We start from the raw sequence: 8,081 nt of genomic DNA, 5'->3' as shown, positions 1-8,081 counted from the left end.
TCAGGCCACCTAAGCCTTTTACCTTTCTCCCCACTTTATTGGAAAAGCAATCAAACCACAATCTTCCCATTTTTCTTGGGTTCTGGATTTCTGTGTTTAGTGTAGCAATGTTGATCTACCCTGTCATTCAAATAACCCCCCATGCTTCGGTATCAGAGGCCGTAAAAATATTTCTCTTCTAGCCTTGTCACGAAGATATTTTATGGCAGGGGCTTGGGCAACAGAATCTAACATTTAGTAGAAGTTATCCAACAAGGACAAGAGGTTGAATGCTCTTTTTTGATTAAAGTGGTTTATTAAAACACATCTAGTTGATTAGTTTGTGCTGCATTGAGCTCAGAGTAAATGAACATGTCTTCAGAACATCTTATTGATTCAGGCGAAGATGAAGAAATACTGGCTTTTTTCTGTAAATAACCTTACATAAAATTGCCACTAAATTGCAGCAGAGTTTCTCATATTATCAGGGTTTGAGAAAGAATTGCTAGCAGCTGGTAACTACTGTATTTGGCTTCCCATTCCACTGGAAATCCAGCCAAGTTTTTTTCTGTCTGTAGCCAATTAAAAACATTTCACTATAAAGGATGTTATTGCATGTGTATGTGATTAATTGGGAGAAAAGACAAATATTCATGGTAATTCCACACCAAATAAAATACTGTCCTATTAAAAATAAGCATTTTGTTTCAAACAGAATATGCATAATGAATATGACACTCAACTGTTTTGGGGTTTTTTTTCTGGTAATGTGAAGGGAAAAATTTGCCAAAGAATTGTATGGAAAACAAGACAGGAGGTCATGGCTGCTGCTTTAGTCGATAACAGAGTTTTGACCTCTAAAGATGTTACGCCAAGTCTGAGCCACAAATTTGAAGTGACATCTTCTTTTCTTTGCTAGACAAGTTCATTTTTTCTGCAACATAATTAACAAGCTAAAGGGGTTCTCACGTAATCTACTTAGCATGCAGGGTGTTTGTAAGCTAGTGTCTGGTGCTCCAGTGTAGACTATACCCATCACTCATGTTCTTGCCCTTGCCACAGTCCCCAAAGCATTTCATATGTTGTATATTACACCTAAAATCACCTAGCTTGCACCTTTACACTCTTAGTCCCTCAGTCTTTTTCCATGACACTCCTGCAGCTTCCCTGGCTGCTCCCATCCTCTGATCCCCCCATGCTCTGCCCCAGAAGACTCCCTGCTCCTCTGCCGTGTGCTGCAGCTGCTGGTCTTCTGCTCCATGAGCCATTGGCCCTCTGCTGCAGCAGGTTCCCCAATCCTCTGCAGGGACCTCTCCACTCTGTCCTCTTCCTGGATGCTGCGACCCCTTCAGAAACCAAACTGCAACGACCTCTTGCTTCTATCTTAATTGGTCATCCGCTCACTGCTTACCTCAGCTCATAAGTAAAGCAGAAGGGACTCTTGCTTACCAGCTCCCTGGGGTTGTTCAGTACACATTCTGGGCGTTTAGTATGCAGAAAGACATATCATAGAAGGCACTACAGAGTTCCTTCAATAAAGGAGATGAGAAGGAGAATTCTGAATCCTTGAATACTTGGTCAACTTTGCCACATAGAAATCATACCTCTGCTGCAGGTGATCTTGTTTTCATTAATCTTCAGACGAACATGAAAGCACTGGCAGCCCTGATCTTTTTATTATCCTGCTCTGGTAGCTCTTAGATTGTGATCAGTCTCAAGCTGTCCTGTAATGTATGAATGTGCAATATATCCCATTTAGTTGACTTCTTTGAGCTGGTTCTCCACCCCACCCCCACTCCAACCCCTCCTTCATTCTGGCATCCCTGGGCTCTGTTGCTCTTTTATTGATATCAAATGGAAGGAACTGAAGGGTTTTAATGTTTCTTCTTGGAATGGAGCTCTAGGTTTGAATATGCGTACTGCAAACAAAATGTTCAGTTGTAATCCTTTTCAGGGCTTATAATGATGACAAATGTGGGTGGATTTTCATGGGCCCAGCATGGGCACTCCAGATTCTAAAGTAATGACTCTACCAAATTTAAAGGCATCTTTGTTCCAAGACTGGCAGCACTATAGCTATTCAGTGAAACAACTGTAGCCGTTTTTACCGTTTTTTTAAATGCTAGCAAGACATCAAGTCAAAAATATCTAAAGTGTTCAGCCTGAGGCAGTATAACATTTCAACCCAAATCCTCGAGTTTGGCAAAAGTTTATAAGAAAATGAAAATTGTTTTCTGGTGGAAATTCTAATTATATACTATTTGAGACAATATATTCATGTAACTTTTTCAGAAAAGTGATATAAACAGGTCAAAACAGGCCATGGACTATATTAGGAGCCCAATCTTCTGGGGTTTCCAGAGGCTTCTCTATAGATTAGTAAGATTAAAGAAAACCACTCTACCTCATGGGACTGAGTGCTCAGTCTAGAAGATCCCAGTAAGCATCTCTGTGACTCCTAGTTTCCATTCTCAAACTGTGGATTTGTGTCTCCAAAGATAGTAGAGTTTAGAATATCTATCTGTCTATATATCAAAGTATGAAGTACAAATGTATCTAGCAGAATATGGAGATAAGAGACAACAGACCTGATTACCTAACCATCAGCCCCCTTGTTTTTCTGCAAATTTGTGTACACAGAGTCAAGCCCTTACCTCTCTCTAAAAGTATGAAGTTTCAAGAACTTAAATTAATAGAGGATTGTTGAGGGGGGGAGTAGATCTGGGCAAGGAGGAGGAGTCTGGAGATAAAATGCAAGGAGGTAGGGGCAGTAGAAACAAAGGAAAAACATGTTTGAGCAGAATATTCCGGAAGTCTTGAGGGATAAGTTTCTGAGCATAGCCTCTCCATTGATTTGAGATCTAGTGAGGGAATGGTATGGTAGAAGGGAAAACTTATCATGGCAGCAGGCTTGCCAGACCATGAGAAAGACCCTGTTTGGGAATATTTTAATGAAGTTCCTCCACTTGTGGGTAAGATAGGCATGCATCCAAAATGCAAACAGCACAACAAAGAGATGCAAGGCCTTGTTGCCCAAATGAAACATCATGACAAGTGTTCTCTCTCAGGAGGAAGCTGCTTTGAGGATGAGGAATGGAACAACAATTAATTTGAGGGTTCCTGACCAGTGATTTAAATCAAGTTGATTTAAATCAAATCCACCCTGACCTCTAATGAAGAAAAAAAGCCAAATCCCCAAATGCTTACTCATATTTTACTTTGCTAGGGTGACCATCAGTCCTGGTTTAGCTGGGACAATCCTGGATTTTCTTGTGTGTTTTATATGTTGTACACAAACCTATGGGCAGGAATCGGTCTTTGCGCTTTTGGCCGTGATGTTTTAAAAAAAGGAAGCGGAAGTATCGCATCTGTTCATAAGCCTTGCAGAATAGGTGTGCGAGGTCTTATGGAAGAAAAGGATGTGCAGTGGAGAGAGACTACGGAGTTCATATTATAAATGTTTTTCTAGCTGACTACTTTTTCAAGAGAAGACTAAGACAGTCACCCTGCTGGGGTCACCTGACGCCAGCTGTCTTTCCTGCTTGGTGCAGGGGGCTGGACCCGATGATCTTCTGAGGTCTCTTCCAGCTTTACAATCTGTCTGTCTATCTATAACTATGCCCCATGCCCCTGCCCACCTGCCTCTGCCTGCAGCAGCACTGCTCACCTGTGTGAGGAAGAGGGCAGTGTCCTGGATTTCCTTAAAAATAAGGTGATCACCCTATATTTTGCCACCTCTGAAACATAACCTCAGATGAACTCAGAGATTAGCCCAAAGAAAGACCAAAGTATAACATACACAAGAATTTCAGAACTTAGCTCATAAGGATTTTTTTTCTACAAAACAAATCTCACTTTAACAAAAAACACAATTTGCCTGAAACTATTTGGGATTTTAATGGTGATTCACTGTAAATGGAGTTTCATTATTTCTAAGTTCATTCTAAGTGGACTCCACTGTGTTTGACTAAAGGGGTAATTTGGCAAATACTCACTGTTACAAGATGCTTTATCGCAGCATTTCAATGCACACGTTTCTGTTGTGTAACGGATTTGATCCCTGTATCCTTAAATGTATTCAGAAGTGGCATAGCAACTAGCAAAGGAAAAATGAAACATTTCCACAATGGATTAAGGACAAGAAACAAATGAAACTCCTCATAGACAAGACTAATATAAAAATGCAAATTTGAGTTGATGGTAGAAGGGATAAAATGCCACCGTTATCTGTGTCTACTGAGAACAGAAAGTCTCAAAAGAAAGAATGAACTCATCAGACTCCAAAAAAGCAGTCACAGGAGATTACTATACAAGTAGAAAGCACAGAGAGGAGGCATTACTTTTTTGGCAGCCTGAATTTTAAGACTCATAATTAAGATGATCTTCCTTTTGGAGAACAAAATGTGTTTTCCAAAGGTTTATCTTCAGTGAAGACACAGATTAAATTGGCAATAAAAATAAGGAAAAGAAGGGAGCTGTGTCAAGAACAGGCTTTGTGGATGCAAGTCAGAGGTTTTTTTTTTTAATTTCTTCACTAGCTTGCCAAGACAGCAAGAAATTCTCCATGAGAAGATAGGCTTATGCTTTTGGGAAAGGTTTACAGGGCCAGGTCATAGCTGATGGTAAATCTAATGACTTGTTTTCCCAGATAAACTACTTCAGCATACATCTGTCTGCTTGACAAAAACCTGATGATATTCACTTGTTGAAGTAGGGAAAATAGTATATATGACTCTTTGTGGGAAAGGGTTGGATACAAATTGAAAAACCAAACAGCACCACCACAGTGATGATATGCTTTAGTAAATGCTGGTTTAAAAACAAAAAACAAGATCATTGAAGATCTCCAAGATGGTCTTTTTGATGTGGCATTGGAACTGGTTATGAGTTTTCTGTTCAGTAAAGAAATGCTACACAGGTGGGAAGAGGGTATCACTTAGGCTTCTGTTAGCCAGAGATAAGTTCTTGTTAGCAAGATATGATACCAGTGCTTACATTAAGTATTTTGTCATCACTAGTCAATTTTTTATTTTTAGTTTTCCAGTATTCAGCAATGGCAGTGCAAGCTTCTCCAGATGGCACTAACATAGTGCAGCCCTAATGTGGACTGACCAGATTTAAGGGTTGGTTTGTCTCCATTACAAAGCCAAGAGATATTGTCCTCAAACATGATGACTTGTGGTAATAATACAAAGGGCTATAGGCCAACATCAGACCCATTCCACCCAGGACCCCAACAACCATCAGACAGTAATCTCTCTCATTACGGGCCTGGGCTGGAGTTGCATATTCAACTTGGATGTTAAGGATTTTATATTAAAATACAAATCCCTTTAGTCACCCTCCAGAGCTTTGTGAAATTCATTAGTTAGTGACCATGAAGGATTTCCAATGGTAAGTGATAGGGTGCCTTTGTAAGGATTCTCAAATGTTGAGCCTTTTCAAGTTCATCTGGAGTTGAAAAGCGAGACCATGCAGATCCCTCTGTTAGCATAAATGCTAAGATGTTTCAGAATCCCCTCTGGGCATCCCTGGATAACGTTACGGGGTACATTCCTACAAATATTCAACAGTAGGAAGAGAAGTTTTTATTTCCACAGCAGTGTATAGAATCTATTCTTGGTATCTTTAACAAAAGCCACAAACTGCTCTTCACAAGCCACAAACCAAATCCCTCCATTGAAAGTCAAATGTGTGAAGCGAGCCACTATCTGACACACCTTGAAGAACCAGTCAGGGATTTTTTTGGAGCAAAGTTCTTATTGCTTTTTTGGTTTTGTTGCCATTGGACAATGTTGACTCTTCAAAGGTGGAGATTTCCCACAGAAACGTAAGAGGGATAATAAAACTTTCATTTCTCAGATCCAAATTTCTGGTCAAAAATCAGAGAGAGAGAAAGAGAATGACCACTTCAGAATGCCAAATAGCCATCCAAGGTGTATGACAATCAAGTTTATATCTGTACTGTGAACCAGGCAGGGATTTGACCTTGGATGTCCCACATCAAGTGCCCAACCATCAGCCTGTTCTTTGTTCCAGTTTTGTTTTCTCGTGTTTTGCTAAACACACTTTTTAAAGCGTTTGCCCTGGTGTAGAAGGGGAAGATACTGGAAATCTGTTTTATGAGATGGGAAAACATTGGGGTTTTTTGCTTAGTGCTAAGTCTGGGGCAGAAGAGAATGCTGCACATGTAATTAACCTGCAAGAAAAAACATGCCCTAAGTTATGGAAGCAGAGTTTGTAGGTTCTGGATATGGAAATTTGATAACCATTGGCAAAGTTTTTGGTATCAAAACTTGAAAGCAAGTGACCATTGCCATGTTTCACTGTGAACTTTTCATACCACCACTTTACCTATCCTGTTCTCTTTCAATCCCGTTTTAATGAGTGCTGAAATACCTTGTGCTTCAGGAGCTACCACAATATTCTGCAAGGAACAAGAATAACCCCCAAGGACATGTTCTCCTGTAGAAATATAGCTCTACATATATGGCAGTTTTATTAAAGGAGTGAAAACGGTATTGTTTTCCAATGATAGTCAGATGTGCTTAGGAGGGGCCAAAACCATTACAAGTGATTTAAAATCCAAGTCCTGTAATGATCTATGGCTAGAAGTCAGTACAGTTGTCTTAAAAACCAGATATCATGATCCATAGGCACCTTCAGTAGAGAACTTGAGCAGCAAGATCTGAATTACTAGAACATCATTGAGAAAACACTTTTGGAAATCCTTATAATAAAATACCAATGATAAAAAAAAAATTTCTTGTGATTTATTAGTTGGGCTAATAAAAGGTATAATCTCTGAACAAGGAGTTCTAGAGTTTTGCATTTCTTTTCATCTCAGACCAACACAGCTGCCAAATACATCCCTGAAACATGGACGATGCCAAATTTTAGCCAATTTTTGGATTTTAAACTTCACTGATGAACAAGCAAGATTTCTACACCACCCTGCCTCTCTGCCATCTGACACCACCAGGGAAGGAACCCTGCCTGATCCGCACAACAAAGAGCAACTCACAAAAGACACTCTCATGGACCCAGAGGGACAGACTTCCATCTTCATCACCCTCTGTGCAAAAATGAAATTTATTTCCTACCTATGGGGACTTTTTACCATCTTTAATTTTCCCTGAGCCTGATGAAGGGTGTGTGAACTCAAACACTTGCAGAAAAATATCTTCTCTTTTTCTTTTTTTTGTTGCGATTTCTTAGTTGGTCTAATAAAAGGTATCATCTCTGAACCAAGAGTTCTAGGGTTTTGCATTTCTTAATTATAAATATAGGAGTTTATCAGGAAATCAGATATAAAAAAGAACATTGCATTGAAAGACAGAAATAAGTAAAACACTTTCCGTGAAAGTGTGACATGTTCACTTTATGGGCAGACTAAATAACTCCTTTTATACAGCTCTATGCTTCTCAAACCACTTGGTGAGGATGAGTTGCTTCCTTTTGACACATAAACTAAGACACTGAGAAGTAAGGCCTAATTATTTCCAGAGCCTCCATGTAAGCTTTTTGAAGGTATCAAGCCTTAAGTATTTGGAAGTATGTGTAGCTCCTGTTGAAGACACCTGGAGTCAGGTGCTCAGCCTCTCAAAATCCATCCATAGGTATCTTAAATTGAAGACCCAAAAACCTCAGGAAACACAGAACTAAAGGATGGTCTTCAAAAACATAGGCCTTCAGCACTGTCAATGGAAATAATAATTGAAATAAGTAAGTGTACTAACTCAGCATCCCATCCAGATGCAACCGGATGAAAGGCTGGGAAATCTGGACCCACGTGATCCTCCATGTTGCACTGCATCACTGCTGGACTCAGGATTAGAACACGAGTCTGCGACTCAAAAAACTTCTAGACCACACTGCCCGATTCAAAGAATAAGACATGAATCCAACAGAGCAGCCAAATTCTCCATAAGCAGGGAGGATTTAAAAAAAAAAAAAATTGAGCAGCTAGATTATTTAAGATAGGGGAAGGTGATGCCAAGTGCTAGACAAAAAAAGTGCATCTTTTCTTCTTTACATAAGAAGTGTGCTGTGAGGAATTACACGGTTAAGGAATCTCTGTGGATCCAGAGACGGGAGGTCAA

General features: G+C 39.8%; 1 long non-coding RNA gene across 1 annotated transcript in view; it reads right to left on the bottom strand.

Annotated features, from left to right (window-relative positions):
* LOC109290658 overlaps positions 1–7,854 on the bottom strand; it is a 13,828-nt gene extending 5,974 nt beyond the window's left edge. Inside the window, exons 1-2 of the long non-coding RNA XR_002095647.1 lie at positions 7,719–7,854; positions 1,429–1,508 (exon numbers count right to left, since the gene is read on the bottom strand). This is a non-coding gene — a long non-coding RNA (uncharacterized LOC109290658). The remainder of the gene's footprint in view (positions 1–1,428; positions 1,509–7,718) is intronic.
* Between the last annotated feature and the right edge of the window lie 227 nt (positions 7,855–8,081).

The sequence above is a fragment of the Gavialis gangeticus genome, unplaced genomic scaffold, assembly GCF_001723915.1.
Source record: "Gavialis gangeticus isolate Ggan-Ray unplaced genomic scaffold, GavGan_comp1, whole genome shotgun sequence".
NCBI classification, from domain to species: Eukaryota; Metazoa; Chordata; order Crocodylia; family Gavialidae; genus Gavialis; species Gavialis gangeticus.
This window is presented reverse-complemented; position numbering and strand designations above follow the sequence as displayed.